This window comes from Archocentrus centrarchus, chromosome 5 (genome assembly GCF_007364275.1).
Source record: "Archocentrus centrarchus isolate MPI-CPG fArcCen1 chromosome 5, fArcCen1, whole genome shotgun sequence".
In the NCBI taxonomy this organism is placed as follows: domain Eukaryota; kingdom Metazoa; phylum Chordata; class Actinopteri; order Cichliformes; family Cichlidae; genus Archocentrus; species Archocentrus centrarchus.
Window position 1 is genome coordinate 19,591,830 of NC_044350.1, and position 7,633 is coordinate 19,599,462.

The 7,633-nt window shown below is 39.4% G+C and overlaps 1 protein-coding gene across 1 annotated transcript in view; it reads right to left on the bottom strand.

Moving 5' to 3' along the window:
- LOC115780354 (ERC protein 2-like) overlaps positions 1-3,358 on the bottom strand; it is a 43,129-nt gene extending 39,771 nt beyond the window's left edge. The window contains 1 exon segment of the mRNA XM_030729507.1: positions 3,260-3,358. The gene's annotated coding sequence lies outside the window, so the exon portion shown is untranslated.
- Between the last annotated feature and the right edge of the window lie 4,275 nt (positions 3,359-7,633).

Genomic DNA, 7,633 nt, shown 5'->3' on the forward strand with positions numbered 1-7,633 from the left:
GGGAGAAAATGATGTGCGAGAGTTAATTTTTAATGGCGTAATAATGGATGTGTCATTTTATCCCATCTGTAGTTTAAATATATCACAAGATATATTGTGTCTATAATTTATTTAAACCCGATGTGACCCATAATGTCATCATTACACCAGGGGTGATATTTTAGGTCAAACACAAAAAGCCCTGTTAGAGCAAATAAGACAAATAGTAGCTGAGGTTATAGACAGTTTGTAAGTAAAAAAAACAACAAAAAAAACAGACTCTTCCATCAAAGTGTCTCCTTTGGTGACACTTGGTACTCAGACCCAGTTGCCATGGTGACTATGCCTGGGCTAACAAAGATAAAGCACCTCAGTCAGCTGACGTAAGAGCAGAACATGTTTCAAAAAATGGTCTGGTAAAAAAAATAAAAAATTTAAATGTGGCCAAATGTAGACGGTTGTGTGCTCCAAAGGTGACTTCAGGGTTTATTCTGCAAATCATTCCATTTTTATCTTCATGCATATTCCTTTATTCTACTTTGAGGGACAGATAAAATGACAATTAATGGCACAGTGTAGCATGTTAACAGGTCGCCGCAGTGCATGAAAATCAGATTTTGGATGACAGGGACCCTCAGCTGCTTTCACTGATGCTTCATCTGTGAATCAACGCTTGCCCAGGAGCAATCACTGCAGCCTGGCTGAGGAGGTCCGACGAGACAGTGTCATCTCTGCTAGTTGTATTAAGTAACAGGTGTCTGGAAACAGGATGGGACTGGACAGTTTTTTTTTTTTTTTTAAAAGGCCAAAACAAAGAGGGGTCTGTCTAAAGGCTCGGGCAAAGTGTGCCTTAAGGTATTTCATTCATATCCTTTGGTTTCAAAACAACTCCCCTTTTTAAACTTTACATGCTCCAAGAGACACCAGCAAATTAAATGCAAATTTCAAATATGCTGACATGTGCAACAACAAAGCTGCTGCTGTTATCTTCACTGGTCAGCTTGTTAAAGCAGCTCTGTGAAGTCTGGTTGGTAAATTTATGGGAGAAAAAACAGTATCCAGCAAAAGACAGCACAGAGGCATCTTTTAATAAATTAGAGTTGTCCTGCTAATGAGCCTCAAAATCATTTGTTTTTGGTGATTCTGCTGATAGATGACACTGCTCGGGGTTGAGGCATTACTGCTGTTCGCTGTGATCAATCCTATAAAACACTGTTTGTTAGGATCTACAAAGATGAGTTTATATAAACTCTGCAATTACAGGAAAACTACTCTCTCTCTCTCTCTTTATATATATATATATATATATATATATATATATAGCCACCCTAACTCACTAACCCTACAAACACAGCTTTTGAAAGCACAATAGATTGCCACTGCTAAAGTAAACACACCAAAATGCACCTTTGTCTGTCCTAACAGAAATCAGCTGCTTGCTATGACTCTATTGTATTATACACGGTGTTTCCTATTCACCACATGGCACATCCCAAGCACACTGGCGTGCCACACTCATATGTTTTTTATTGGTGGAATAGTGGGATGCAAATCTTTAATTGCTTGTGATTTGATCATAGAACTTTCAGTGTAAAGTAACATGTAGTGAAAATTTTCATACTAAATTGTCCATTTATTCCATTGGCACCAAAAGTTGATACTGATGCTTGTTTGTTTCGTTTTAGAAGTTGGACACTGGCAATAGTTTTCATTTTTGCTGGACAATGACTTATGATTGACTAATCCTTTATGTTATGGTATAAAACACTTTGCATGACCTTTTATTGTTGCTGTAACCCTGCTCGAAAGTGAAATTCCATGAGCTGCACCCAAAGCACACTGATGACAAAGCCAAGCTGAGAAAACTGTCAAAAATGGGGGGGTATCAATTTTTGCAGAAACAGTGATAATATAGAAGGACCTCAGTGATAATATAGAAGGACCTCAAGGGATGCCAGCTGACGACAGGGCCAAACGCAACCATTCACCTTATATGGATAACAAAAGACTCCACGACAAATCAGAAGGGAAATCGGGTCTTATTTACATTATGACACCAAACTTGTTTTCCCGAGTTTATTATTCCAAGTTTATTATGGGTTGTTGCGATCATACATGTTAAACATGCTTTTTTGAGGGTTTGCGATATAGATCACGCTCCTGAGATGATAAACTTCATAGTATAGGACAGTAAAGAAATTTTCAGTGGTAATTCGGAGAGAAGTGATGCGGAAACAGCAGAGAGGGTACAGATGTTCTGAAACAAAGATTTCACCACAGGGGATGCTTAGGATATCTCTGGGGTCAGGAAGAGTGTTTCCTATTAGGCAATCGTGACATTTTTTGAAAGGCTGCGCGAGGGTATTTTGTTCTAACCGTGATAAAAATGGATGAAGGCGACCAGCCTACTAAACTATATGGAGCGGCTGTGGTACTGTGGTCAGCGCGCACGCCAATGGCGGACAAAGAAGGACAGTTTCTATAAATAGACTGTCATATGGGCTGGTAATAGTTGGCAATTCATGTGAAAGAAGAAGCACACAAACCGGTTCCTTACACGAGCATGTGCAACACATGTAGCCTCCTCATCAGGTATTCTACTACAGAGCCTCGACGCCCCCATATGCCTCCCACTGTCTTCAAGGCTTGATTAGATGGAAATTTGCAAATGTGCTGCACAAAATATCCGGTTATCCACAAAATTACAGTGTTTAAGGATGGTATTGGCTTCTAATGGAAGATGTCAGGGGGGAAAAAGTGAAACACCCCGAAATGACGGTTGCCTTCATTATATCATAAACCCCTGTTTTCAAATTGGATGTTTCTCCTTTTGTCGACTTATTTGACACAGGGTGAATAGTGCTACATTTGATGCACCACAGTAATACAGGAAGGCACGACCGAGCAACTGACAGCTCATTGGGCCTACATTTTCGATGGCTCCAGCGTGGTGTGCGTCTGAATACACCAATGAAATATTAGTCTAACCCGCCGTAGGGAAAGCGATTGAAACCTTTATTTTGAAAGACGGCGCTGCTCAATGGTGTCAAGACGGCCTAAAAATGCAAATTCTCACGTATCAAGTGAGCACTGACTGGCTATGCAATCAACCACCACCGAATTAGGATGATATTTTTTTTTTCTTTTTAAACGCACACAGCCTGTGCTTTTTCCGGCAAGTCGCTCACAACGCGCTCGTGCACTCCGCGCATGTCAGGTGTTAATTCGAACAGAAAGCGAACAGATCTGATGTGAAATAAAATAATAAACAAACGATTACCTTTATCGATGTTAATTCCTCTTCTTCGCCGCTCTGGACGGCATCTTGTCGCCTCCATTCACCCAAGCAGCCTCTCTCAGCATCCTGCGCTGTCATTGGGCAGCGGACACGCTCTCTCCTCCTCTCCACGCAAGGGAGCAGCATCACCACTACTGCAAGTGGCAGCTGGCAGGAAGGGATGGGCGGGAGGGATGCGGAGAGCGGCCTGCACTAAATTTCACATCATGTTGGTGCTGAATGGGAATCATTGACCGTGTCTATTCACATTAGCAAAAGATGTTTGGATTATTTATCTTTTTTTTTTTTTTTTTTTTTTTTTTTTTTTTTTACACGTCTCCCAGTGATATTTATGGGGGCTCAAACCGGTGTTTGCAGGTGTCGGGAAGCACTTTGATGCATGTACTGTAGCTTCAGGTTAGTATGTTTAAGTTAAAAGTGTATAGGGCTCATTCTTCTTTAGATTTTTCAGGCAGTCCACCTTCCCATGCTTCACGTCACCCTCAATACAAGTGTGGTACAAGTGGTCAGGTCCGTACATTTGGTCTCAATCTAATATGTACAGGAAGATATTTCTGCCAAGTGGGGCTGAAAAATATGAACTTAAACTAGGGAACGTAAGAGTTAGCTGATGATATTACACTGTCCTTTGTTTAAGTAAAAATCAGCTTGTATCTTTTTTATTGTTAATGATTGAAAAGAAAAGAAAGTAAAATCAAATTAAATAAAATGAGGGTGTGATTATATTTTTTTATGTTTCCAAAGTGTGCCCAGAAACGTTTGAATCCCATTGGTTTAATATGCCACTTTTAACATTTTAATTGTGGCATAGCCTAAAACAAATGAATCAAGCAGAAGTAAAAAAACACAAAAGTTACCTTGTAGTGGAGCAGCCAGTGCTTCTTTATTCAACCAGTGGTGCAAAGTAACTCAGTACATTTACTCTAGTACTTTATCTACAATGTGACATATTTGTATTTTAATCAACTGTTTCTATTATTGGGGCTGCTCTTGGCAGTGACGTCCATATGTTTCTGTGACCTATCTGCTGATTGACTTGCTTCACCATCTGATCTAGTTTATTCTTTCTGACTGAGCAGAAGAAATAATCTCCCAAATCTGCTTGCATGAAAGTAGATCAAGTCTGCACAAGTAGATGAACTAAAAGCTTGGAGAAACACTGTTGGTGTGCATTTTATCACATATCAGTGACTGTTAGAGTGATTGAGGTCAGTCTAGGTTTGGTTTACATGAGTTATATTTCTTAATCAGAAAGTCCATAATCAAAAGTTCGAAATCATTTTTTAAGCATCAGTATTCATTGTCTTCCTGAGAGTTTGATGAAAAGATACCAAAAAACATATAGGCCACCCTTGAAAATATGGTAAAGCTTATAGTTGTTGCCAAAAGTTTAAAGAAGGACACAAATATCGGTATGCTGCTTCAGTGTTTTTAAATCTTTTTGTCAAATGTTTCTATGGTATACTGAAGTGTAATGAAGAGCATTTCATAACTTTCAAAAAAGCTTTTATTGACAATTACATTCAGTTTATGCCAAGAGTCGATATTTGCAGTGTTGGCCCTTCCTTTTCAAGACCTCTGCAATTCTCCCTGGCATGCTGTCAATCAACTTCTGAGCCAAATCCTGACTGATAGCAACCCATTTCCTGCATAATCAATGCTTGGAGTCAGAATCTGTGGGGATTTTGTTTGTCAGTCCGCCTCGTGAGGATTGACCACAGGTTCTCAATGGGATTAAGGTCTGGGGAGTATTCTGGCCATGGGCCAAAGTTTTGTTCCCCAAACCACTTAGTTATTACGTTTGCCTTATGGCACCATGCTCCATTATGCTGGAAAAGCCATTGTTCTTCACTAAACTGTTCTTGGATGGTTGGGAGAAGTTGCTCTTGGAGGATGTTTTTGTGCAATTCTTTATTCATGGCTGTGTTCTTAGGCAAAATTGTGAGTGAGCCCACTCTCTTGGATGAGAAGCAACCCCACACACAAATGTTCTCAGGATGCTTTACTGCTGACATGACCCTGATGGTAGCACTCACCTTTTCTTCACCAGACAATTATTTTTCCAGATGGCCCAAACAATCAGAAAAGGGCTTTATCAGAGAAAATGACTTTACCCTAGTTCTCAGCAATCTAGTCCCTGTACTTTCTGCAGAATATCAATCTGTACTTGATGTTTTTCCCAGAGAAAAGTGGCTTCTTTGCTGCCCTTTTTGACACCAGGTCATCCTCTAAAAGTCTTCACCTCACTGCGCATACCAATGCATTCATACTGGTCCTCTGCCACTCGTGAGCAAGATCTGTACTGGTGGTGCCCCCATCCCGCAGCTAAATCACCTTTAGGAGATGGTCCTGGCGCTTGCTGGACTATCTTGGACGCCCTGAAGCCTTCCTCACAACACTTGAACCTGTCCTTAAAGTTCTTGATAATCTGATATCTTTAAAATATGAACGCACTCCAGAACTGGGATAGTTTTCTGTGTTGGAATGGAATCAAACCAAAAGAGCTCTGAGATACTGTAGACTCTTTTATAAAACAGTATTCAGCCTGCCAGCATTATAAATCAAAATTGCCTGAGGGTAACCACGAATCCACTGAGCTGCACTGACAGAAGAACCTATGTTGCAGCAGAAATCAATTTAAACCCGTGACATCATCATACACTGTGATTTTACCATGAGGTGAGTACGTCCTTCACGTGCATTTGAACAGACAGCCCGGAGGGTTTTTCAAATCAGAACAATTTCCCCCCGGGTCCTGTCTTCCTGCTGTTCTCACCTCCCTTTAGGCCTCCTGGAATTACAGGGACTTTCTCCTGTTTTCCATTGTAAACACTGACGCTAAGTGTGCTTGACAGGGCCCAAAGGAGAGGCATCAGCATTTCTGTGTCCTGAACACACAAACACACGCAGACTCACTCTGTCTCCCTGCTCCTGACACTCTTTATTTCATGTGCACATCCAAGTATACAGTAACAATAATGGGGAAACACTGAAACACCCTTTGGACCCATTGATTGAATACTTCTCTCCTGTGTATTGCACTCATGTTTACATTATAATATCTCATCAACTGTGGGATCTCCGTTGTGTTGTGAGTGCTGGCTTTCAGATTTACTTGTCTAATGCGTGACCTGCATGCAGAGGTCACAAAAGTACAGGTTTTCTTCATTTAAGCAGAAATAAGGATACTTGTGTTAAAAAATCCTCTGATAAACCTTGAAGTACTGATTCAACTTCTTTACTCAAGTAAAAGTGAAAAAGTACAGGATCTAAGGAGGTTATGTTTTCTGTTATGTTGGTGTATATATCTGTTTGTCTGTTTGTTAGCAGGATAACTTGGAAAATTATGAACGGATTTCAATGAAAATTTCTGGAGTTGTTAGTGGTGGTACAAGGAACAATTGTTTAAAAGTTTTTTGGTGCTCAAGATCACGACTGGATCCAGGAATTTTTAAAGGGATTCTTTACCATTGTGAGATAGGGACAATATTCACAAATTTGTGAAAAGTTTTTAACCAAAGTTTTTTTTTGTAGTTTTTTGGCCGTAGCAGGTTTATTAACAGTGGAGAGTGAAAGGAAATTGGGAGGAGGGATATAAAGGACCTCTGAGCCATCCTGGCGCCCCAGTTTTGAACCAAAGTTGATTAGCCTTTGTGGAAATATTCCCTAGAGGCCCAAGAACATATGATTTCATTTTCAAGGTCAAAGGTCAAGGTCACCAAAAGTAAAAAAAAAAAAAAAAAATCTCTGTCTCATCATTGCCGAAATCTCATATCTCAGTGAATTTTTTTATCTATTGCAATGTAATTTGGTTCTTTATTTTAAATTAAAATACTCACAATAATACAAAGTGAACTACAAACCCTACACAAAAACCACATATACAGTTTATGTCTTTGTTTCTTTTTCTTTTATTATTTTGTTAGTTTGTTTTTGAGGATGCTATTAGGGTACATAAACTGAATAAAATACAGTACCAGTAAAAGTTTGGACACACTTGTGTCCAAATGTTTTCTTTCTTTCTTTCTTTCTTTCTTTCTTTCTTTCTTTCTTTCTTTCTTTCTTTCTTTCTTTCTTTCTTTCTTTCTACCTACATGCTACTGTAGCATTACCAAAATATTGGTCTTTCTCAATTAAAGCTGCTAAAAACCGCAGATGCCAAGTGCTCATGAATATCATCAAACATGTTTACCTGCTTACAGCAATTTTCAGTTTAAGTGAGCAGTTTCATTATTTCTCTACACACTCAGAAACTGACCAGTGTTCAGCTGAAATTAATAATTTATTAACCAATTAGTTGTTCACAACTTTACTATTGCTGTTGTGTGGTATCCTAACTGCTCGAGGCATTTTTAA